This window comes from Mytilus edulis, chromosome 13 (assembly GCF_963676685.1).
Source record: "Mytilus edulis chromosome 13, xbMytEdul2.2, whole genome shotgun sequence".
Taxonomy (NCBI): Eukaryota; Metazoa; Mollusca; class Bivalvia; order Mytilida; family Mytilidae; genus Mytilus; species Mytilus edulis.
Window position 1 is genome coordinate 51079259 of NC_092356.1, and position 23830 is coordinate 51103088.

The 23830-nt window shown below is 31.6% G+C and overlaps 1 long non-coding RNA gene across 1 annotated transcript; it reads right to left on the bottom strand.

Moving 5' to 3' along the window:
* Positions 1–2721: 2721 nt before the first annotated feature.
* LOC139499887 (uncharacterized) lies at positions 2722–16044 on the bottom strand. The gene is made up of 6 exons (XR_011658253.1): positions 15980–16044; positions 11994–12028; positions 11263–11341; positions 6497–6527; positions 5278–5327; positions 2722–3173 (listed from the first exon to the last, which is right to left on the bottom strand). It is a non-coding gene; the product is annotated as an uncharacterized lncRNA (long non-coding RNA).
* Between the last annotated feature and the right edge of the window lie 7786 nt (positions 16045–23830).

A 23830-nucleotide genomic window follows, 5' to 3' on the forward strand; every position in this document is an offset into this window, starting at 1 on the left:
ACTTGTAGCTTGAAAAAGTATGAAATGTGTTTGATGATTATTATATCCTTTTGAGTATGAAATATTGATTGATTGATTGTTGGTTGCTTAACGTCCAGTAGCAAATGAAATATTGAAGAGCTGCAAGCATGTTAAATGTGTGCAATGGTTCAGCTTTGGCTGAATGAATTAAGCAAAAAATAGACATTTTTCAATTCAACAGAACTTAGATCAATCAAATACCTTATAATCTACTGTAGTAAAGTTAATTTAAAAATTTAAATGTATTTCTTTATATAGAAAATATAGAATTTTAAGTTATAATATAAATTTGAAACCTTGTTCAATTAAGAGTCTTTCCAATATGGAGCCTTGGTGTCTTTAATTCTTTAAATCTGTAAAATAAAATGTGTGGTTCAAGTTTTTGAATTTTTTATATTTTTGTCATACAGTGAATGTAAATATTTGTCAAAATTTTATGTAATTAAACAAGCCATATTAGTTTTAGTAAATATTTGATTATGCATTAAACCCATATATCCCAAGTGGGAGTGCTCCTATATATAATGGAGGAAAATACCTGTACAGAACAGAAGATATTTGGAACCACCTTAAATACAATTCAGCTGGTTGGTTTCAAAGGAGATGCACTGACAAACTATTGCAGTGGTATATTTAGGCCAAAATTCTAATTTTAAAGGGTAATAATTCCTAGAATAAAAATCTATTTTGTTGTTGTTATGCACATCTACATAGAATGTCTTAAGTTACCTGCAAAGTTTGATGATATTCTGTTGTAAAAATGGTTTCAGAGGAGTTGCAATGTCAAACTGTTGCAGTAGTATATTTGGCTAAAATTCTAAGTTCAAAGGGACTTAACCTTTATACATCTACAAAGTATGTTCTAATTATCCACAAAAAATAATAAAATTCTGTTGTGTGGTTTACCAGGAGTTGCTATGATAAGAACAACACTGACGGATTGAAGTATAATATATTTTACAAACCTGAATTATTGATTACATAAAAATAAAATAATAGAGGTTCATACAAAGTCCCAACATTGGACATATTTTACCTGTCAAAGACGCAATAATTATTTATCATAAGATGTAGACAATAAGGGAATATTTTCTTTTAGTTTTTACATAAGGATGCTTACAATTAATGATCAATTTCTCTTCCAGGATTTTCCATCTGTTGGTGTTATTCTTTTTAACCTTGCTACTTTGACTTGTTTTGTACCTGAAAACAAAACAAAACAGTCAGTTAAAGTTTTCATAGAAACATGCTTTTACTATGTTTTGCTGTTTTTTGCTGTTGTTCTGATTTTGTATCATATTCTTTGGTTTTCTATCATTCTAAATAGTTATACCAAAGGAGCAAATAACATAACAATAAGTGAACTTAAAGGGAGATCGACAATTTAGTTATTTTTTTTCCATAAGTCACTAAGATACAATAACAGCTATCAAACAACAAAACAATCCATAATCAATAATTCTCTAATACCTCATTAATTGAGAGGTTTCAAAGAAATTAGCCAAGATAGTAAAAAATAACCTCATGATTTCTCTACTTATATTATATAATAGTTTCCTCTACTTATATTTTAATTTCCTCTTAAAATATGCAAACAAAATTGCAAAATTGTCACTAAATAGTTTTTGACTGACAATTTCAACCATAACTTGTGTGTAGATTTAGTCTTACTGATAATTTTTGCAAAGTATATTTCTCTATTATTATAGCTTTAAACATATATTAAGCCAACAATGCTACAAATAGGTAAAAAGTGTCATTTAAGGGCATAGGATAGAGTTTTGATCCCATATTTACAGTTTGATGAAAATTTACATATATAGGCTATTTTTTGCCTAATTAAATCAAATATGTAATAAAAAATATACCTTTATGTGCTACTTTTTGAGTTAAATGAGGTCGAACTTTTGTATATTTACTCAAAATTTGGATTTGTGGCTGTATTTTTCCTTTCGAAAGAAAGACATAACTTTTTTGTTTTAAAAGATAAACACAAATTGTTTTTTGTTAAATAATTTGTAATTTCTGTATTTTATAAGAATCCTAAAAATTTATGCATTTTTTATTCAGAAATAACTCATATTTATCAAATGGTCATGAATTGAGAAAAAAAACAAAATTTTTTGCTGTATATTTATCAAAATTAAAAAAATTTACTATTTACAGTTTTATAAAATTTGATTTAAATAATCTTCCTGCAAAATGAAACAAAATGTCGTTTTAAAAAAATAGGGGTCCATGCACTCGTTTTCAAATTAAATCAGTTTGAATGATAAAAATCAGTCGAAAAATGCATCTTTTCCCCGATATGTCACAGTTTGACGTCGCAAAAATAACATTTTACGTTAGCAACGTCATAACCTCCCCTGTAACTGTATTATATGCTCTGAAGGGCAATACCACCTTTACAGAGTGGGTCTCATTGGGGACGCTAAATTCCTGATTTTTTGTAAGCAGGACACGTGAAAACTGGAAATGAAGTCTAAGTGATATACGGGAAATTACAAAATAATGAGAATTGCTTATGTATATATTGTAAGCCGGATAGGGGATCAGATGATATAGGGATGGATAGCTGGATAGCTTGATAGTATTTACCTGTGAAATATTTTATGACAATTAAATCTTATATAAATTAATATCAAAAATTAAAAATAAAGGAAAAATTTAAATTAGAAATAGATTTCAGAATATAATATCTTTAAAATTTAAATGGCTCATAATTACCTCCCTTTGATTGATAAATTATGCAAATATGTTCTCGTTTGGTGAAACATTTATAATTAGGGTCAGGTATATATTGATTGTGAGTACCTTCGACAACCAATCGCTCGACAAAAATATAAAAATAAGCTTAATATTTCCTTAATAATAAAACATCTTTAAAACGTTCAGCTGATTTTACAGAGTTCTCCCTGTAGTGTTAGGTACCACCTTTAATAATGTAACAAATACGCACAATACTGACCAAAATAAAAGCAAATACAACTTAATATGTATGGCTGTCCATCATCTTAAAATTTACAGTGATGCATGCAAAATAATTGCTACAATAATTTACCTTTGTCATCTTTCTTTATTGGAGCCTTTTTTTTGCCACTTTTCTTTGTATTCTCTTTGGAGATTTTTAGCTGGTCTTTTTTTAGCTGAATCTGTATGTCAGAAATAAAGGTGTGTTAAAACCTGTTAAATGTATGATCTTTTGAAGATTCCTCTTAGGAATATGTGATTTATTAAAGATGTCATTAGAGAGATTCTTTTACTTCAACACTTCAAAAGGTTGTAGATGTTCTCCAGGAATTTAGGCAGGTTGCAGTCTTGTAATTGACCACTCCATAATAGGCTTACATATGCAAAACAGCTGATCTTTGATAAAAATGCTACATAGAAATTTTTTTTTATGTTCATATCATGTATGTACTAATGTGAAATTGTGATTTAATCGAGAAAAAAAAGTGGGTCATGACACAAAGAATAAAAAGTTATGTAACCCTGAAGTCAAAAGATTTTTTTCCCCACTTTCTGTTTGCTGTTTTTACTAGGCAGCACCACTTCCAGTAAACATGATATCCTTCCACTTTCCTGGATTGATATCCCCAAAAAGATGCAAGATTTTTTTTCGATCTACATATATGTTTCAATTCATCATAAACCTATAATCAAACAGAAAAATTTGAGTCCAGAAAAAAATGGACTATTTTGTTTCCCTCCATGTTTTGACATGCACCGGAAACTGGAGTTGTAATACATTAGAGTGGTACCTACAAGGCTTTCTCCATCAATAATATGAGGCTTAAAACAGTTTGAAAAGCTCAATGGGAAAATAATTCATTTTGTTATTTGTTTTTACCATTTTTGCTATCATATTTATGTTTTCCTATTTATCTTTAATGATATTTTTATAGTTCTGGTATTGATGATAAATTTTATTTTCTCTTTTTTTCAAAGTTTTCTTTTGATCTTTAACGGACTGATAATTTCATTTCTCATCACAGTAGAGTGAAATGAAATATCTGTGAAGATAAAGATAATTCAGGGGAAATAACTCCTTTAAGGAGAAGATTGACAATTTCTGACACAAAAGTAGACTTTTTGAAGTAAAGAAGAATTATACCACAATATACTAAAAGCTGTCAAAATTACAAAATTACAAAATTACAAAAATATCATCATCTGTTACATAATATGACTATAGAATAAAACCTATTGTAATGCATGGCCTTAAAATTACAAGTTTGTTATATAGCTATGCAGCATGCCAAAAAAAAAAAAGAATAGTTATTACAGCACATTTGTATCAAAGATTTTTTTTCTCCAGATGAATCCAGTGCAATTTATATGAAGTATATTTTTGATGTAAATTAAAATTCCTCTAACTTAGTTATGCTCGGAGAGCTTGGTACATTCCCCATTATATTTTGCAGTTGTATTATCAATGGTGAAATAATGATTATGAATAAAATATATGGAACATTTTTAACTGTGATTTGTGTGTATACCTTTCTGTTCTGGTCATTTTACTGTTTAAAAATTAAACTCTCTGTTATAGTTTTTTTCAAATTAAAACCAAAAACTTCAAAAATTGGGAAAATACTCAAGGACAATACTTCCAAAATTGGTTATTTTTGTTGTTGTCTAAAATATGTATAGAGATACCGTAGGCCTTCATACCTGATCATCATTTTTATATTAATTTGCTGTAACTGCTTAAAGTTTTGCAATATAAGACCCCGTTTACACTGACAAAAAAGATCGATCTTTACTAAGATTGATCTATACTAAGAGCGATGATCTTTTTAAGATCGATCTTTGGTCCAGTGTAAACAGGTAAGATTAATCTTCAATCGGACTTAAAAAATCTACCTCTAGAGGTGGTTTTAAAAAGTTCGATCTTATTTGAATCGATCTTTTTTTGGTGCAAACGCTTAGATTGCCCGCATGGATCTTTTTTCAGACGTTTGTTATATTTAGATAGGAAAATAAAGGTCAGACCGGTTCTTTTTATATTGTAATGTAAAGGCACTGGATTAAATAAGATCGATCTCAATCGATCTTTCTTGTGCCATGTAAACGCGAACTGGTCTTTTTAAGATCAATTCAAATAAAGATCGATTCAAATTCGTTGCCAGTGTAAACGGGGTCTAAGTCAAAAACTGCATTATACACACCCTATGTTATGCATTTAGCAACAGTGACAAAATTTATTAAAAATTAATGAAACAAAAACAACTACAAAAAAATGTTATTGCATAATACCATAATGCTCCTTGCTTTGCTTCTTGTTATAATCTCTCTGTTGACCTCCACTGAAATAAATGTTAAATATTCAATGTACACAAATATCTATAGAAAAAACATTCAAAAAAGGAGAAGAGAATAAAATAAAGACAAACAATTTTTTTTTTAAATCGCAACATGCCAGCTATGAAAACATTGTACAGCTGAGGCTGGATGATAGAGAGGGGAGGTTCTTAAATAAATTTTGACTGGCCTAATCCTATAATTTGTTTAATTTTAAAAAAGAAGATGCGGTGTGATTGCCAATGAGACAACTTTACAATTATCCCTCTTGCAGTCATTCAAGATATGGCATACTGATTCCAAAAGACTATTAATTTCCCAATAAGCAACAAAAGCCTTAAGAAAAAGTAGATATTGAGAAGAAGCCTTGCTAGAATCAAAGAAAAATTATTAGTACAGTTTTTCTAAGATAAAAAAATATAGGTTCAAGGCTCTGTGTTGAAGTCTGTACCTATACCTATAATGGTTTACTTTTATAAATTGTGACTTGGATTTAGAGTTGTCTCACTGGCATTCATACCACATCTTTCTATATCTATCTCATTGTTTTTCTCAAGGCAATTTGTACTTATCTCCCTTGCCTATCAATATTTTACTTAAAAATATGTCTGGTCAGTGTAAAAAAGATTTCTAATTCCTTAAGAAATAATGAAAAATAGATTTTTTGCCTTTGGCTTAATGCCAACCAATCATGATTAGCTAGACTCTAATTCTTCACACCAGATGTTATCTTCATAAAATGGATGCACCAACATGACTTAAACAGAGAGACAACAAAATAAGGGAGCTACCATTTGATTTTTATGGGGGGGGGGGGGGGGGGGGCTAGGATGAAATTTGAAAAAAATAGGCAGGACAGGAGTTTTGAGTAAAAAAAAGGCAGGATGTGACACTTGCAAAAAAAAAAGTTAGGAAGACAATTTAGGTAAAAAAAGTCAGGATTAACTAAGAAAAAAAAAGGCAGGACCGATTAGAGTGAAAAATAAAAAGTCAGGACAGAGATTACAGCTAAAAAAAAATGCAGGACAAAATGTTTCATCCTAGCCCCCCCATAAAAATCAAATGGTAGCTCCCTAAGACAAGCATTTTTGTTTGTCTATATAAAAAAGAAAAATGAACAAAGTACAATTTTTTGTAAAGTTTTCTGAGTAGATTACAGGATCTTAATATTCACCTTTTTTCATATTCTCTATTTCTTTTTGGTACTGAAAAAAAGTCAATACTTTAAAATCTTATAAATGAATTATTAGTTAACTAAATATTCAGTAACAAAAATATTTACTGTTGATTTATTAGTATTTGTTGGATACCAATTTTCATGGATATTGTGGGTACAGGTGAACCATGAAATTAAATCTTCATTGAACGAACAATTTTATAGGCTTGTATGCAGACTTCAGCAAAACAATGAAATTAAATATCCTTGAAAATGAAAGTTTTCCCTAATTCATGAATTGGTACCCACGAAAAACAAATGAATCACAGTAGATGGAAAATGATCAAACACATTGAAATATTAAAGATCTTCATATTTACCAATATGAAGCATTACAAATATAACCTTAACAAAAATGTGCCTTGTGTAAACACAATCCTACCTTACTCCACAAACAAGCTTTTGTATAGTAATTGGAAAATCTCCTAGAACCCTACAGAAGAGTGCACTTATATCTAAAGGCATTTTTAGACTCTTAATGTAACTATATATGACAAAGATATTTGGTGAATAAAACATATAAGTTAAAAAAAAACATAAAAAAGAAGTTTTCAGAAGCTAACAGGATTGACTATGATCTTTAAAGACATCTAAAAAATACAATGGGAGAGTTGACTCCCAAAATGTTGTAACATCGAGAAGCTGTATCACAGAAGGCTTTTCAGGGTGTCCTAAATTACAGAAAAATTCATCTTATTTCATAATTTAACCACATATTTGAAAATGTCTCAGCTTGGAAAATAACCATCATACATATCCAAGTTTAATATATGAGCAGAGGAATTGAGGAAAAGGCTACTACAAACACCAACCTCAAATAGGCTTCCTGTTGAATATATAAAAAAGAAGATGTGGTATGATTGCCAATGAGACAACTATCTACAAAAGACCAAAATGACACAGACATTAACAACTATAGGTCACCATACGGCCTTCAACAATGAGCTAAGCCCATACCACATAGTCAGCTATAATAGGCCCCGATAAGACAATGTAAAACAAATCAACGAGAAAACTAACGGCCTTATTTATGTAAAAAAATGAACGAAAAACAAATATGTAACACATAAACAAACGACAACCACTGAATTACAGGCTCCTGACTTGGGACAGGCACATACATAAATAATGTGGCGGGTTTAAACATGTTAGCGAGCCCAACCCTCCCCTATCCTGGGACAGAAGACTGTACTGTACCTCAACCTTTAACGGTTTACTTTTATATAAATTGTGATTTGGATGGAGATTTGTCTCATTGGCACTCATACCAAATCTTCCTATATCTATTAATATATATTACCAACTTTTGACAACAGAGTTTTTATTTTTTCAACTGGTTACCTATTCTTTGGTAGGACATCATGGTACTCTGTCAAGTAAGAGCAATTGGCTATCATGTGAAAAATGATACTAGTGTTCGGTAAACAGGAATTTGTTAAGGTAATGAATCTGAAAACGCATTGACTTATATAAACCCTGAAACCAAATTTCAAAAATCCTTGTCAAGTAGTTCCTGAGTAAAATGTGACAAAAATATTCATGGGACGGACAGACTGAAGGATGAATGGATGGATGGACTGACTGACAGATGGACAGACAGAGGTAAAACAGTATACCCCCACTTTATGAAAGCGGTAGTATAATAATGACAAGAGTGCACACACTGAAATGTCTCGCCTTCTTTACTAATCATTGAAATTATGTTGATAGTCCTAAGTATAAAGCTTTATTACAACTGTCACATAAACTTAACATTAACCAAGATAGCTAAACAAAGACCAATGAACCATGAAAATGAGGTCAAGGTCAGATGAACCATGCCAGGCAGACATGTACAGCTAACAAAGCTTCCATACAACAAATATAGTTGACCTACTACTTATAGTTTAAGAAAAATAGACCAAAACACAAAAACTAAACACTGTGCAATGAACCGTGCAATTGAGGTCATGGTCAAATAAAACCTGCGGGACTGACATATAGATCATAATATATTTCCATACACCAAATATAGTTGACCTTTGGCATATAATATTAGATAAAAAGACCAAAACTTAATAACTTAACTTTGACCACTGAACCATGAAAATGAGGTCAAGGTCAGATGACATCTGCCCGCTACATACCTGCCAACTTTTGAAAATGCCCATGGGGGTTTTAGCGCGCGACAACAATTTCAAAGTTTAAAATTCTTTGCGACGACTATTTTGCGCGAAAAAGTGTCATTTTTGCATGATTTGTAAGATGAGCTTACATCCCTTTTTTTAAGTTTATTTACATGATTCTAGTTATTATATCAGCAGAAAATATGAACATGTAGCTGTAAGACCAGGAATTATTTTCATGTGTAAGGATACTATATAGTTGTTGACTTTTCCAATTTAAAATTATACACAAAGAAGGACTTTTATCAGGTTGGGAACAACACATAGGGAGCCCCCCTCAATGTTAGGACATTAAAAACCACTTTTTAAGTACAAATGAGCATTCATATTATTTGAAGAAACTTTTCCCAAAGAACTGTACAGCTTATGATCTATCATTGTCTATCTGGTATTATATGGTCAACACATGTCCAAGAATTTTGATATGTTCTTGGCCTTATATCTTCTTTATTATTCAAAATAATAGGACTCTTCATTTAGAAAAGCTGTTCCAAATATAATGTCAGAATTTCCCATTTTTAAGTTAACAAATCTACATTTTCCTATTTAATTTTTACAAGAGTGACCCCTTGACTAAGGGTTGTCCCTCATTTAAGGGATTCCTCATGTTGATGTGGGGGGGGGGGGGGGGGGGTTCCATGTGGAAAATAATGAAGAGTACATTATCCTTTAAATGATTGAATACATAAATAAAATTATGTTACAGTAAGTGTACATGTTATGTCAATAAATTAGTGAATAAACTACTATTTATTATATTCATGGTAGTACTGCATCATTGAAGTTTGTCAATCAGCCATGCTTTTATTCTTATTCAGTGTAAGAACCTCCTTGCAGTTGAAAAATCATTTGCCATGTTCACGTTTTTACAATTCTGACCAACAAACAGAGGAATACAACACAAGTTCAATATCTAGCATGTTAAAACAATCTTGAGAGAAAACGTTTTTGATTGGCTGATTAATTTGATCATGAGAAACGCACAATTTGATTGGCTGAACACGATTTTCCTCCATTGGACACAGTTCAAAATCGGGAACAACAATATTTTTCGTGTAAATTTTCACCAAATCGTGTTTTAGAGGGTTTTTCAGGAACACGATCGTGCAATCGTGACAAAGGGTCAAAATCGTGTAGTACACGCCTAAATCGTGAAAGTTGGCAGGTATGCCGCTAGACATGTACATCTTACAATCATTCCATACAACAAATATAGTAGACCTATTGCATAAAGTATGAGAAAAACAGACCAAAACACAAAAACTTAACTATAACCACTGAACCATGAAAATGAGGTCAAGGTCAGATGACACCTGCCAGTTGGACATGTACACCTTCCAGTCCTTTCATACACCAAATATACTAGCCCTATTGCTTATAGTATCTGAGATATGGACTTGACCACCAAAACTTAACCTTGTTCACTGATCCATGAAATGAGGTCGAGGTCAAGTGAAAACTGTCTGACGGGCATGAGGACCTCGCAAGGTACGCACATACCAAATATAGTTATCCTATTACTTATAATAAGAGAGAATTCAACATTACAAAAATTCTGAACTTTTTTTTCAAGAGGTCACTGAACCATGAAAATGAGGTCAAGGACATTGGACATGTGACTGACGGAAACTTCGTAACATGAGGCATCTATATACAAAGTATGAAGCATCCAGGTCTTTCACCTTCTAAAATATAAACCTTTTAAGAAGTTAGCTAACGCCGCCGCCGCCGCCGGATCACTATCCCTATGTCGAGCTTTCTGCAACAAAAGTTGCAGGCTCGACAATAAAACAGTAAACTTTTACCCCCAATGTGCACTGTTTAAATGTTTGAATTTACTTCTTTTTGTTGCTCTTATTTGAACTAGTACCAGAATGTACTATCGCAGATTAGGTAACTTTCAAAAAATAATATAATCCAGTCAAGTTAGTGATATGAAAAGAGTCTATTGCGTATCTTTGCCTATCTAAGGAAGACTTGACCCTGAAAATTTTTAAGCTTGATCACTGATCCGTGAAATGAAGTTGCGATCAGGTTGACCTCACAACAACAAATGGAAGTTATTAATGACCTTGACTGGCTATGCAGTCCTTGCACGGTCGGAAACAATTGACCTTGCAAGGATCCCTTAAAACCGATACTGTTATTTGTTTAATTGGTGGAGGAACCCAGAGAAAACAACCGACTTTAGGTAGGTAAGCTGACAATCTTAGTCAAAAGAGATTATAGTTGAGTGCACCTGCCCTTTGCAAGTTTTGAACTCACAACCTCTGTTGACTTTGCTAGTATTACAGTTATTCGACTACTTAGAACACTGGGTTATTGAGGCCCCCTGAAATATAAATAATGTCCTACAAACATAGATGATCATCAGAGAAGGCCAAACTTTATTTTCAAATATTGAAAGTTTGTGCATTTTTTGAAAAACATATTCAATTTCAAGACTTTAGCAGCTTACTAAATGGTTACTTTTTATGATTTATTTTAAGTGAAAAATGGTTAAACCATACTTATATCTGTTTTAAATAATAAAAAACAATATTCATTATGAATGCATACCTCTTTTATTTGCATCATTGATTTTTCCATTTCTATTGCAGCTTCTTTTTTAATTTGTTCATTTATGCTATCTCTTTCTCTACAAATTAAAAAAAATAACAAATACAGAATTGATCAATAAAAAATGTCCAGCCCTGATACTTACAACCAGAGGCTGGAAAGACCCTCACATCTTGCCTTCCTGCATCCTCAACAAAAGCCTATTTTCAGTATACTAGATAAATCATTCATAGAGGACAATAACTCCATAAAGAATTAATAATTTTACTGGAAAATTCCTAGGTTTATATCATTTCATAATAAATTTTTTATTAAAACCTAGATATTTTTTTTTTAAATGTATGTATAGTAAAATGAAGATTGTCAAATAAAAAAGAAAAAAAGTGATTGTCTGATTTTCAAAAAAATAATATCAACCAACAGCAGTGGCGGATCCAGGGGGAGGGTTCTGGGGAGGGTTCCGGGGGATGGACACCCCTTTTTTTGGACGATCAATGCATTTGCCTGGGGACATATAATTGGAACCCCCCCTTTGTCCTGGGTTGGGAAACCCCCATTAAAATGGCTGGATCTGCCCTTAAACAGCATCCATGAAAGACTCTGCCAGTGAGTAAATATCCACAAACATTCAGTTCAGTTTATCTTGTTATGATTTTTAAAGTAAGGGACATAACCCTAAATATAATCAATAATATAATTTGGATATCAGTAAAATAACAATAATTGCTTACAGAAGTGAAGTCTGGTAGATGTGTTTGTTGGATTCCTTAAAAGAGAAAATTTTCAATTATAAACTTCATCTTGAAAGTCTTGATAAATTGATAAACCTTGGAATATATACATGAAATAAGGATGTACTATTCTTGTGACGTCTACCGTATATACAGTTAAACTTTGGAACATATTCATGAATTAAGGATATATTCTTGTGACGTTTCAGTCTCTTTGAAATCTTGTTCTGGAATTATTTTCAAAACATGTGATACAAGTGAAAAATATAGTTATGAATTTTACAATAAATATCATTATCAAACTTAACTCTGTGAACAAAATTGAAGATTTATAATAAGCAGTTTTTTAAGAATAAAATTTTATTAGCAATCAAGTCAGTATTAAATTAAGCCAAAAGTTTGAGAAAATTGGTGATGGATACAAGAAGTGATTTTACCAGAAACATTAACATCCTATATCAATTTTTTAGTTTTTAAGTTTCTTATTCTTAGAAATTTATTTTCTTATTCAATTTTAACAAAGAAGTTGACATAATAGGCATTTTGTTCTTAAAAAATAGGAAATCACAAATTAACAATATTGACAGCATGGTATATTAATGACACGAAAAAGCATTTAAATGTGATAAAACTTTCTTATATAAACAAATATAGTTTTTTAATTCAAATTTACTCAAATTGGTCCGCTTCATTTTAATAGAAAGTATGAAAAAAATTGTGGAACTGCGAGTTTGTTCCCCTCGATAATATCCCAAAAATGGGAAAATCATCAAAAATTGGGTACTTTCAACAGGCTGAGCAAAAAATAAAAGAAATGTACAACCATAATGCGATTTTTCTTCTGCAATTACTTTTTTACAGTCATAGCTATAGGAAGCCAATAAACTGCTTCCCTGTGTGCTGCTAGATACACCCTGCAGAGGTCAAACCCTGAACAGTTGGGGCAAAAATGGACACAATATTCAAGCTTGGTACAGGTTTGAATTTGGACAGTAATTAAATATTTGACATATTATAGGTTTCTGAATAAATGTAGTCAGAGAACTTGAAATTAGTTATATAAATTGAATTTACATTCAATTGAAGAATTCTTGTTGTTGCACAATACTTAGTTTATACAAACTTGTTGTATGTTACAGTCAAACTGTTTAATTGTCTCATATTGTAACTTTCTTGTAGTCTCTAATCTTTTCTGAAATCTTGTAGGTGTAAATATTTCCTGTAGTTTAAGAAGGTGGTTGTTTATTTTTTTTTTTTTTGTCCAGTGGTATGCAAAAACTTCTTTTATAAATGTATAGTGTCAGTATTAAAACAAAACATTGTAGGTCACCAATGGCAGGCGTACTAAATATTTTGAGTTATATTCATTTACCTATCCCAAAGAGCAAAGTTTCATAATGTAAGCCTTCCATTGATGAAAAGAAAGTTTTAACGATCACATGCATCAACCTGTATTTTACAGCTGTAATTTAGGTAAATTATTTTTTACTCTGTGTATTGATGAGAAGTCCTGAAGTTCAATAATTAGTTCAAGTAAACTCTCCTGATAGAGCAAATCTCAATTAAAGTCAAGACAGCAACCCACATATTTGAGCATTGTACACCAATTACCAGCTCAAAACACAAATAAACCACATTTTACATAAGGGATATCTGTGTGTTAACCAAAACATAATCCTTGCAAGTCACACTGGCTTAAAGCAGAAAGATATGTTAGAATAATAATTTTATTATAAACAATCAAAACAGTTTTGGCCCTTGAGAAACACTCAGCATACAAAATAAAATTTTGAGTTCCTGCCTGAGCAAGTCAGCTTGCAACCTTCAGTGTGAGGAAGAACCTACCTGCCCGGCAATGCGCCAGCCAGGAAGTGGAGTGTCTCCACAGAGAGGATGAGAATAGACATCTCATCTGCAGCTGGGTTGTGCAAGGACTGCATCAGGGGATAGCCCATGTGCTAGTAGAGTAGCAGGGGTCTATCAAACTGGCTCTGGAATTATTTAGATCAAATTTGTCCCCGAAATGCTTGGGGATGAATGAAATTTTAGAAATGACCAGTGATAAAATTCCATCAAGGAAATATAATATGAAAAGAAAAATAATATTTATCACTAGTAAAATTGCTGAAATGTTTCCCTCGTCATGAAACATTATTGAAGGTGTTAGGAAGGTGGACGGTGGGTGGTAAGTTGAATAATAGCACTGTAATTAACTATATCAACTAGTCAGACTGCTATGAACCTAGAAAGTGATTATACAAAGACCATGCATATGGCTTCACACACAGATTGGGTACATCAATCATACAGTGGGAGGAGACTGACCTCACTTGGCCTTCAGAATGATATACTAATTGCTGTTCAATAAATTTTATATGATCTGTTATCATAATCTGCATTTCCTCACCAAGAGTAATTGCTTGTGACATGTATCTGATTAGGAAAAGATTAATGTTTGTCCTGGTGAGACTCCATAACCTCAAAGTGTCAAATACCATAGACATTTTTCTCAAACTAAAACAGGTGGTCAATGATGTTAAATGTATCAATGATGTCAGCATCTTTCACCAGATAATAATTATACTCTTGTTTGTATAAACAAAACTTATATTACATATAAGTAAAATATAAATCTGTTGTGAAACTATAAACAAATAAAGTTCAATTAATTCTCAATGTCATATAAGAAATTTATGAAAATCAAAAGGGAGCTTATATAAATAGATATAAACAATTAACCAAAGTTTCATGAGAATAATTGCTGACAGCATTTTTGAGTTATTGTCTGAAAACTGAAAAATCCCCCCTTTTTAAATGAATAAAACCCCAAAACTCAGAAATGTAAAATGTAAAATCTATAAAATACTAAAGGGAGCTTACATCAATTGATATAAAAAATTCACCAAAGTTTCATTATTAAAGAACTGCTGAAATCATTTTTGAGTTTTTGTTTCGAAAACTGGATAATCCCCTTCTTTTTTATTGAATAAAACCCCAGAACTCTGAAACCTAAAATCTAAAATTAAAAAAAAAACAAAATGGAGCTGACGTCAATAGATACAAACAATTCACAAAATTTTATGCAAATTGGTTTAAGCATTTTTTGGTTAATGTCTGACATGTTGACGATGGACAAACAGACAGACAATGGTATACCATAATACGTCCCATAAATGGGCGTTTAAAAACCAGGTTTAGACAAAAAGTTCAATTCTAGAAATTTTGAGCTCCTCTGAGTGAGTGAGAGGTGTACATCCTTAAATCAACATTCAAAATAATAACTTTATAACCAAAAAAAGATATTTTTATCATGGGAGTTTCAAGTTTCTTTAAGTCAAAAACTGGCATCAATAAACATTTTTTTATCCAGACACATTCTGAATGTGTCTATCTCAAGGGAGAAGCCTTATAACTCAGTGGTTTTCATTTGTATATATATATCATATGTTTTTGTTCATGGTCTTGTACATAAAACAGGTTATTTATTTTTTCATTTGAACTGCTTTAAATTTGTCATTTGGGGACCTTTACACTGACTATGCAGTATTGCATGTTTTTTCTCATTGGCTGATATTTGTGTAGCATCCAAATTAATATATGAAATCAATCTTTACAGTTTATTATAATATGAGAAATGATTAGTATATGGCCATGAAAATACAAATGTATAAAATTTCCTGACATTGATTTCAAGAAAATGCCCATTACACAACGACTCAATTAATTCAAGTATTGATAAGGTAACAGGATATTTGACCTATTTCATATAGGAAGCAGATTTTGAAAAAAGGGGGAAAGCTAAAAAATTGTCAAGTCCATATGACTTATTTGTAAATTTTGTTGAATCAACTTAAAATTTTTTTACAATTAAACCTTGTGACAGATTGTTAACACTATGATACACATTCTATGATATTAAGTCACCATTAAGAATAATTAATAACTAAATCAATTTGTTTGTACTGTAATTTAAAACATCTTCTCACCTTCAAAGCATTCAATGCCAGTTGAAGCTGGTTTCTTTCAGCTTCCAACCCTATGCAATAGTTCTATCTGAAATTAAACAAATAGTGCTATATATATGAGCTAATAAGTATCAATTGATTAGATTTAAACTGATGTAAGAGCATGTTTATACAGCATTTTGGGACCTACCAGATATAAACATGTAAATGAAAAAAAAATTGAAACAGCATATTATTAGTTACATGGTGTGTTAGTGACCCAATACAATATATATGGTGTCAGTAAATTCCCTATATATCATATTAGGTCACTTGCACACCATGCCATATATATCATATTAGGTCACTTGCACACCATGTAAAGAATTTATCTTACCGACTGTCTTCAAATGGGGTGTTTAGACTATCAGACTATATAAGTGATTAAGAACCAATGAATGGACGGCCAAAAGACCAGAAAACATAATGCCCCTCTACTATTGTAGGTGCGGCATAACAATGATTGATCACGTAAAGCCTTTATTAATGAGCAAAACCAATACCAATAAGTCAGCTATAAAAAGGCCCTGAAATGACAAATGTAACAATTTAAAACAGAAATATTTTCTATTATTTTCTAGTATGAACATTTACATTACCTATTTCCTCCTTAGCCTCTTCGTTTAATTTATGGCAATACAATGTCCATGATTCAACCTGAACCTGAAACAATCAATAACCAGGGAAATTAATGTCTTTATCTAAGTGAATTGACAATTCATGATCCTTTAGTGTCAACCTATTAGAATGTCCCCCTTTTATATCTTAGTGTCACTCTATTAGAATGTCCCCTTTCTTGTTTTTTCTGTCAACCTATTAGAATGTCCACGTTTCTAGCTTATCTTAAGGTCATCCTAAAAGAATGTCCCCCTTTCTTGTTTTAGTGTCACCCTATTATAATTTCCCCTTTTCTTGTTTTAGTGTTACCCTAGCTATTAGAATTTAATTTCCAAATTTCTTATTTAAGCGTCACCCTATTAGAATGTCCCCCTTTCTTATTTTTCTGTCAACCTATTACAGTAGACTATCCCCAATTTTTATGGTGATGTCAATTACCTTTAAATTATATCCCATGAAGCCCTTTGTGAAAGAGTTTTGAAAAAATGAAATCATTTGACCTTCTTGTATCCGTTATTTGTATCTTTGTTGCCATAAACAAAGATTTTTCCTGAAAATGGCATGTCTTAGTGCATGCAGATGATTTTTTTCTAATAAAAGCAAATCAAAACTAGTAGTAAGTAAGTAAGTAAGTAATTATTAATTATTATTATAAGTGACATGTGTATCACAACATACATTTTTTACAATTATATACATAGCAATTTGATATTTACATCCAGCCCATTGGACCTATATGTCACTTTAGCAATATAATATCATATCCGAAAACGTAAAAGAATTTACAAAAAAAAAATACAGAATTAGACGTAAAGTTGTTTTTTTCTATGCATAAAAGCTGAATTTACAAATTTTGCAGTTTGAATTTGATAGTAATTCAATAAATGGATAAGTTTTTCACTATTGTCACTAAAATTGTCTAATGCGGCCATAGGTAGAAACCTTTGTCTAAGTTTGTCATAACATGGACAGTTTAACATAAAATGTTTTTCATCTTCGACCTCTTGCTTTTCACACAGTACACATATTCGGTCTGGTATCGCTTCGTTACGGAACCTTCCAGTCTCAATATGTATAGGAAGAATCCCACATCTTAATTGGGAAAGAGCCGACCATTCTTGTTAAGACAGATTTGATGTGATATACTGTTCTAGTTCCTAATTTTGTTTGAAGGTCACAAATGTTCGTAGTTTTCGGTGATAAAGCAGATTTGTATTTCCATTCACTTTCAGTATAACATAAAAGTTTTTCTTTAGCTTCTTGTATTTCCACCATTTATTAAGTATGTCAGGAACAACTTGCATATTGCGTTCGTTTTCAGTCACTAAAGCAATATCATCGGCGTACAACAATATACTGATTTTTTCATCTTCTACCGGAATACCCATTTTCAAATTTTTAATCTTAACAGCTAATTCATTAATAAAGATTGAAAAAAGCATCAGCGAAATGTTGTCTCCCTGTCGGACACCATTTACACAAGGGAACCAGTTCGTTTGGAATCCGTTTACACACACACAAGACTCAGTGTTAACATATAAACTGGATATAGCATTGTACATGTAACCATCTATTCCATTCAATTTAAGTTTGTACATGTACTGCAGTAAGTTGCAATCAACGAAGTCAAATGCTTTCTGCAAATCAATGAAAGTTACAAAGTTTGACTTCCGATTTTGAATCATACTGTTTAATGTAAAGACATGGTCCAAACATGATCGATCTTTTCCAAATCCATTCTGTTTGTCAACAATTGAATCTTTTTCTTCTAAAAAGTTTTGCAATCTGTTGTTTAAAACCGAACTATAACACTTAGCTACTACAGAAAACAGACTTATATCATGGTAGTTTAATGAAATTCTTTGACCTAATTGTGTACCTTTTGGAATTGGATGAATTATAGCCTTTCCCCATACTGAAGGTACTTTTCCAGTTTTGAAACATAATTGATATAGCTTATGTAACACAGATTTAATACTATTATTCTTAAAAACTTCATAATGCAAAAGGTCAATGCCTGGCGATTTTCCGTCTATAGTGGTCCTTTCACAAACATTATCAAATTCAAAATTGAAGTCATTCAAATGGCCAATTCGAGAGTTAAAGCCGCCTAATAAAAAGATGGCATCCATATCGCAATGCAAGTAAATTTGAGCCAGAATTTGAGAGAAAAAAGTTTCAGCGTCTCTACCCCATGGTGAATTTTCAGGTGGCAGATAACATGAAAATACAACGAAACACAAGTCTGTTTGTCTATGACGAAGATCTAATCCCAATATACCATCAATAGATTTGTCAATCACACGTACCTGAAAAAAGTTTTAAAATGTACATATAACAAAAAAAACCAACACCTCCAGAACCTTTTGGAGCCTTCCTATGTACAGAATGTCGGTTAAAACCAAACCATTTATATCCTTTATTTCGAAATTCCAACTTATCATTACCGGTATCCTTTAAGTGTGTTTCGTTAACGCTAACAACATCAGCACGAATACTTTTGATCAATGCAATTCGTAACACTTCATTGTTACTTGTCCAACCGCCTACATTGATATGTTCAAACTTTAAAACATCTTCAACAGACCGGGAAGTATCCTAATCATGACCATTTCCTTCTTGATTATTCTCCTCACTTGAATCTTCATTTTTCTTAACTATTCTTCCGCTTGCTGTCATGCGATATTGCGCACCTTGCGGCAGTTCCTTAAGAAGAGTGTGCATATTTAGTTCTATCATTCTCTCTACATATGATTTGCTGCTTCGTAAATACACACTACGATAATCTGTTGATTGTCTGAGTTTATGTTTTTCTCTAAGAATTCGTTTTTTGATCTGAACGCTGCGGAAACAAATTTTCACAAATCCAGGTTTATCGGATCTTTTACTTCTCAATCGATAGGTAGAAATTATATCGTGTTCTGCCAAAGATATATCCAATTCAGAAACAAGTTTCTGTGCTTTCCCCAGTATGTCTTCGCCGTCCTCAAACAGAATATTACTTGCTATAACGGCCACGTCGTCAGAATACTTTTGTGTATTGTTAAATTGTTTTAGTTACAACATACTGTAAATTCAAAAATTATTGTGTTGTTTTCATTACTTCGAAAATAGGACAGGGTAATAATTGTAATAATTTACATAGCTTTAAAACAGAGGTAAAAGATACCAAAGGTATATTCAAACTCGTAAGTCAAAAACAAACAAAAATACCATGGAAAAAAACAACCTATGAAAGACAGTAACATGCACTAAACACTAAATTTTTACATATTTGGTTCAAGAACAGTCTTAAATTTACTAACTTTTTTTACTTCTGTATCTAGACTGTCATTAACACTTTTAAGCAGTTCTGTAGCTTGAGCCTACAATAAAATTTGAAAAAAATTATCTCTGACACAATAGCTACATCTGTCTGTGACAAAATAAAATCAAGAAAGATAACTCTTACACAATACAGTAACATTTCAAATTAAGGATGTTCACTTGTCATGTTTTAAATTTTTGACAGATTTTCAGAATCCTCTGGTTTTATGCATTTGAATGCCTTAAATTAATTTTCCCATTGAACCCTATTTTTCTTTTTATAAATCTTTTACATGTACATGTATATTTGCAAGCCATCTGTTAAAGTCTGATAGTATTGAAATCTTTGCGATTTTTTATTAGTTTTTGTGAACTTAAACTTGTCAATGGTTAAGCTATGAAAAATCAAAAGAAAACATTTTCTTGCAAAATTTCAATGGCTAATATGTCGAAAACAAGCACATTGCACTATATATTTTTTTTTGCTCTTTTGGTTTCTTTATTAATCCCCTATCAATATATACTTCAGTGTTAATAAAATCTTGTTATTTGAAACTGAGTAGCAAACCTCTTTAAAAAAAAAGAAAGAGAACTACTTAATATGTAATTTTGTAACAGCTAATGATGGCCAAAAATAAGAGATAACACTCTCATGTACTGAGTAGCTGACTTTGCATTAACTTTCAAGTAATATAGTTGACCAATCACTTATATTATCATAGAAAATGATATTATTTATAGTATAACTAATCGCCGTATTTGAATATCAAGAATAAGACAACGCGTGACCGAACAACGCATGGATTAAACGAGTGCGCAGCACGAGTTTAATCCATAGCGGCGTTCGGTCACAAGTTGTCTTATTTTTGATATTCAAATACGGCGATTAGTTATTCTTTTTATTACATTGGCAAATGGCCTTTTTTTATGAAATTAATATAGAAAATGTACGGAACTATATCTTTTTCCTACGCATTGACAATTTGTTTTGATCCGACGTTATCGACGTCTTGACAACGCCTATTGTTGTATGACGTCAGAGAGTGAAATAACCACGTTTATTTCACATGTGAAATTATCGGTTTTTATCTAACTGGGAAATCAATGTAATTCATTGCAACCAATGTAATAATAAAAACTATGATTAATAAAAACTTAACATTGATTTATGAACTATGAAAATGAGGTCACATTTAGCTGACCCCAATCAGACAGGTATATACCAATCTTAGAAAATCTTTACACTGACAATTGAACTATGACTGTATATTTATGAAGAATAGACCTCTTCTTGTGAACTAAAATTTGATCAGTAAACCATGAAATAAGGTCAAGGTCAGGTGAAGTCTGTCTGATGGACATGTGCACCTTGCAATGAGTCATAAAAAATATAGTTTACCTAACAACAAAAATAACCATGAAAAAATCAAGTGATCAAAACTGAAGTGTTTAAAGTGGTCATTGAATCAAAATTGTAATATATGCCAGATGGACACCTTAGACCATAAGGCAGTATGGATCACCGTTCAAAATTGCCCAAGTTTGCTTAAATTGTTTATAAGAAAACACATTTTTGTGCATTAAAAGAAATCTATGAGATAGACTTTTGAAATAAAATTTAAGATGATAGGTCTTTAATATGCTTTCTGAATATAAAAAGACATGCAAAAATGGTGTTACGTCCAAACTTGTTTTCTGGCTACAAGTAAAAAATTAGAGTTTCCCTATCAGTCCAGTATATTTTTTTAATAAAAGAGTTATCTCCCCTTCAATGGCTCAGTTGAAAAATTGATACTAAAATCACATACATTTGATTTTTGTTTAAACATTTAAATAATGCAATTATTCACTATTTTTTCTTGATATAAATAAACAGTCTAATCAATAAATTGCAAATCTGTCTCAAAATTTGCAGATTTAGACAAAGAACTAGACTGACTGTGTACTGCCATTGTACAATCCAAGATAGCCGCATACCACTGTTCTACCTTAACAATATCAATATTCTATGAAGATGAGGTAATGGTATTTCACTTGACAAAATTTCAATGAAGTCATTGCACCATGCAAATGAGGCCATGCAAGAACAATTCAAAAAATGATAGAATGGGAAACTTTTCCACCTTCTGAAATATGAAGCTTAATACAAGTAGTTCATGGCTACAGATATTAATCCTTATTTCATGAAGATGACCGACAAAAATTCACCACTAAGAGAAATTAATGACTGAACCATTTTGTTATTAATTAACTGTAATTCAAAACGCCTTCTCACCTTCTGTTCATTGAGGAGTTCATTGAATCTTGCATAGATGGCCATCTTTTCTTCTCTTTCCATTCTCTCTGTAAATTAAACATGTAGTGTTATGTATAAATATAGCTATAGAGGCTTTCAAAAGCCTGTGTCCCTCACCTAGTGTATCTACTGTGGTTTTGGAAATCATATAAAATAAGGTTTAAATCACAATAAATAGTAGAAAATACCCTGATAATGGTTCAGGCCAAGTTTGGTTTAATTTGGCCCAGTAGTTAAATTTAAAGCAGGTCATCCCACCAGTAACAAGACTAGTACAAAAAATTAGTTGACTGAAGATCCCTTATCATTATTTAAATTATTTTTCAATAGTAACCATTCAAACCTTGTTTTTGCAATTTTCCCTTACACTTGGGCCTATTTCAATTTGTCCAACTCCGGTTGACTCAAGTTAAAAGATCTGTGTTAATGCGCATGTGCGCAACCTTTTCGAAACAAAGTCAAAACTCTTCCATTGAGTTGACTATCATAAGGGAAGTGAAAAAAATTGTATCTACTGTCAAATTAAAGCATTAAAATCAAAATAAAATTCATTATGTTTCGGAACGAAAACTCATCCTGTAAGCATTTGAAAAAAAAAGTTTGTTAGTGAAAAAAACTGTGAGAAAAAGAATTCATTCTGAGAAAAAAATGTAATTTCTGTTTTATTAATTAATAAACATCTCCGACAGTTCATACACACATGAACAAATTATTTGTTAATTCCAAAATACAGGCAAAAATAAATTACCCTTTTCAGCCCCTTTCTTCGGCTGTATTTTGTCAGAAACCAGGTATTTTGTATCCATTTATTTTGTTGCAATTACTTGACGCCATCTTGAAACTCAACTAAACCTGCCCCGACACAGGGTACAATCAGATAATGTTTGTTTTCAATGACAGATCTATGCATCAGATTTTTCACTTGTATACAGAAAATATTTTGGCTAATTGCTTCCTGGAAGCAAGCAATTAAAAACTAGAGGCTCTCAAGAGCCTGTATCGCTCACCTGACTCTACTTGGGTTTTTGAAATCATATAAAAAAAGATAAAATTTGGCTACAAAGTAACAACACTTGGCCACCACCTCATTAGGAAAGGATCATTTATGCTATGTTTGATTTCATTCAATTTAGTGGGTGACTCTAGAAGAAGACTTTTGTATGCATTTCCCATAGTGTCCTATGTTAAGGTTCATGTGGACCCTATGGCTAAAATGGCCGTATTTTCACATCAAAATTTACTCTGAGTACAGACAAACCTGTGCATCTGTAAAAATTTTCAGGCATGCCCTAGATAAATTAATTTTTTCAAATATGTTTTGTGTTTTAGAAAAATAAAAACTTACCAGGATTTTGCCGTGCACTTTTTTTCATTCCTCCAGAAGGTGCCATAATAAACTAAGTTGGGAAACAGGTTTGAGAACTTCCCCACAGGTAATTATTGAAGTGAGCTGTTTTGTTTGACATGGACATGAGATGGACAATAGATACCTGACAATAATTGGTTATTTAAACTGTGTACCTGAGTGGACCATATCAAGGTAAACTCAACTGTTTGTTGATTTCATCATCTTCTGCAGGGACGAAAAAAAGTGTACGGTAAAATTCAGTTAA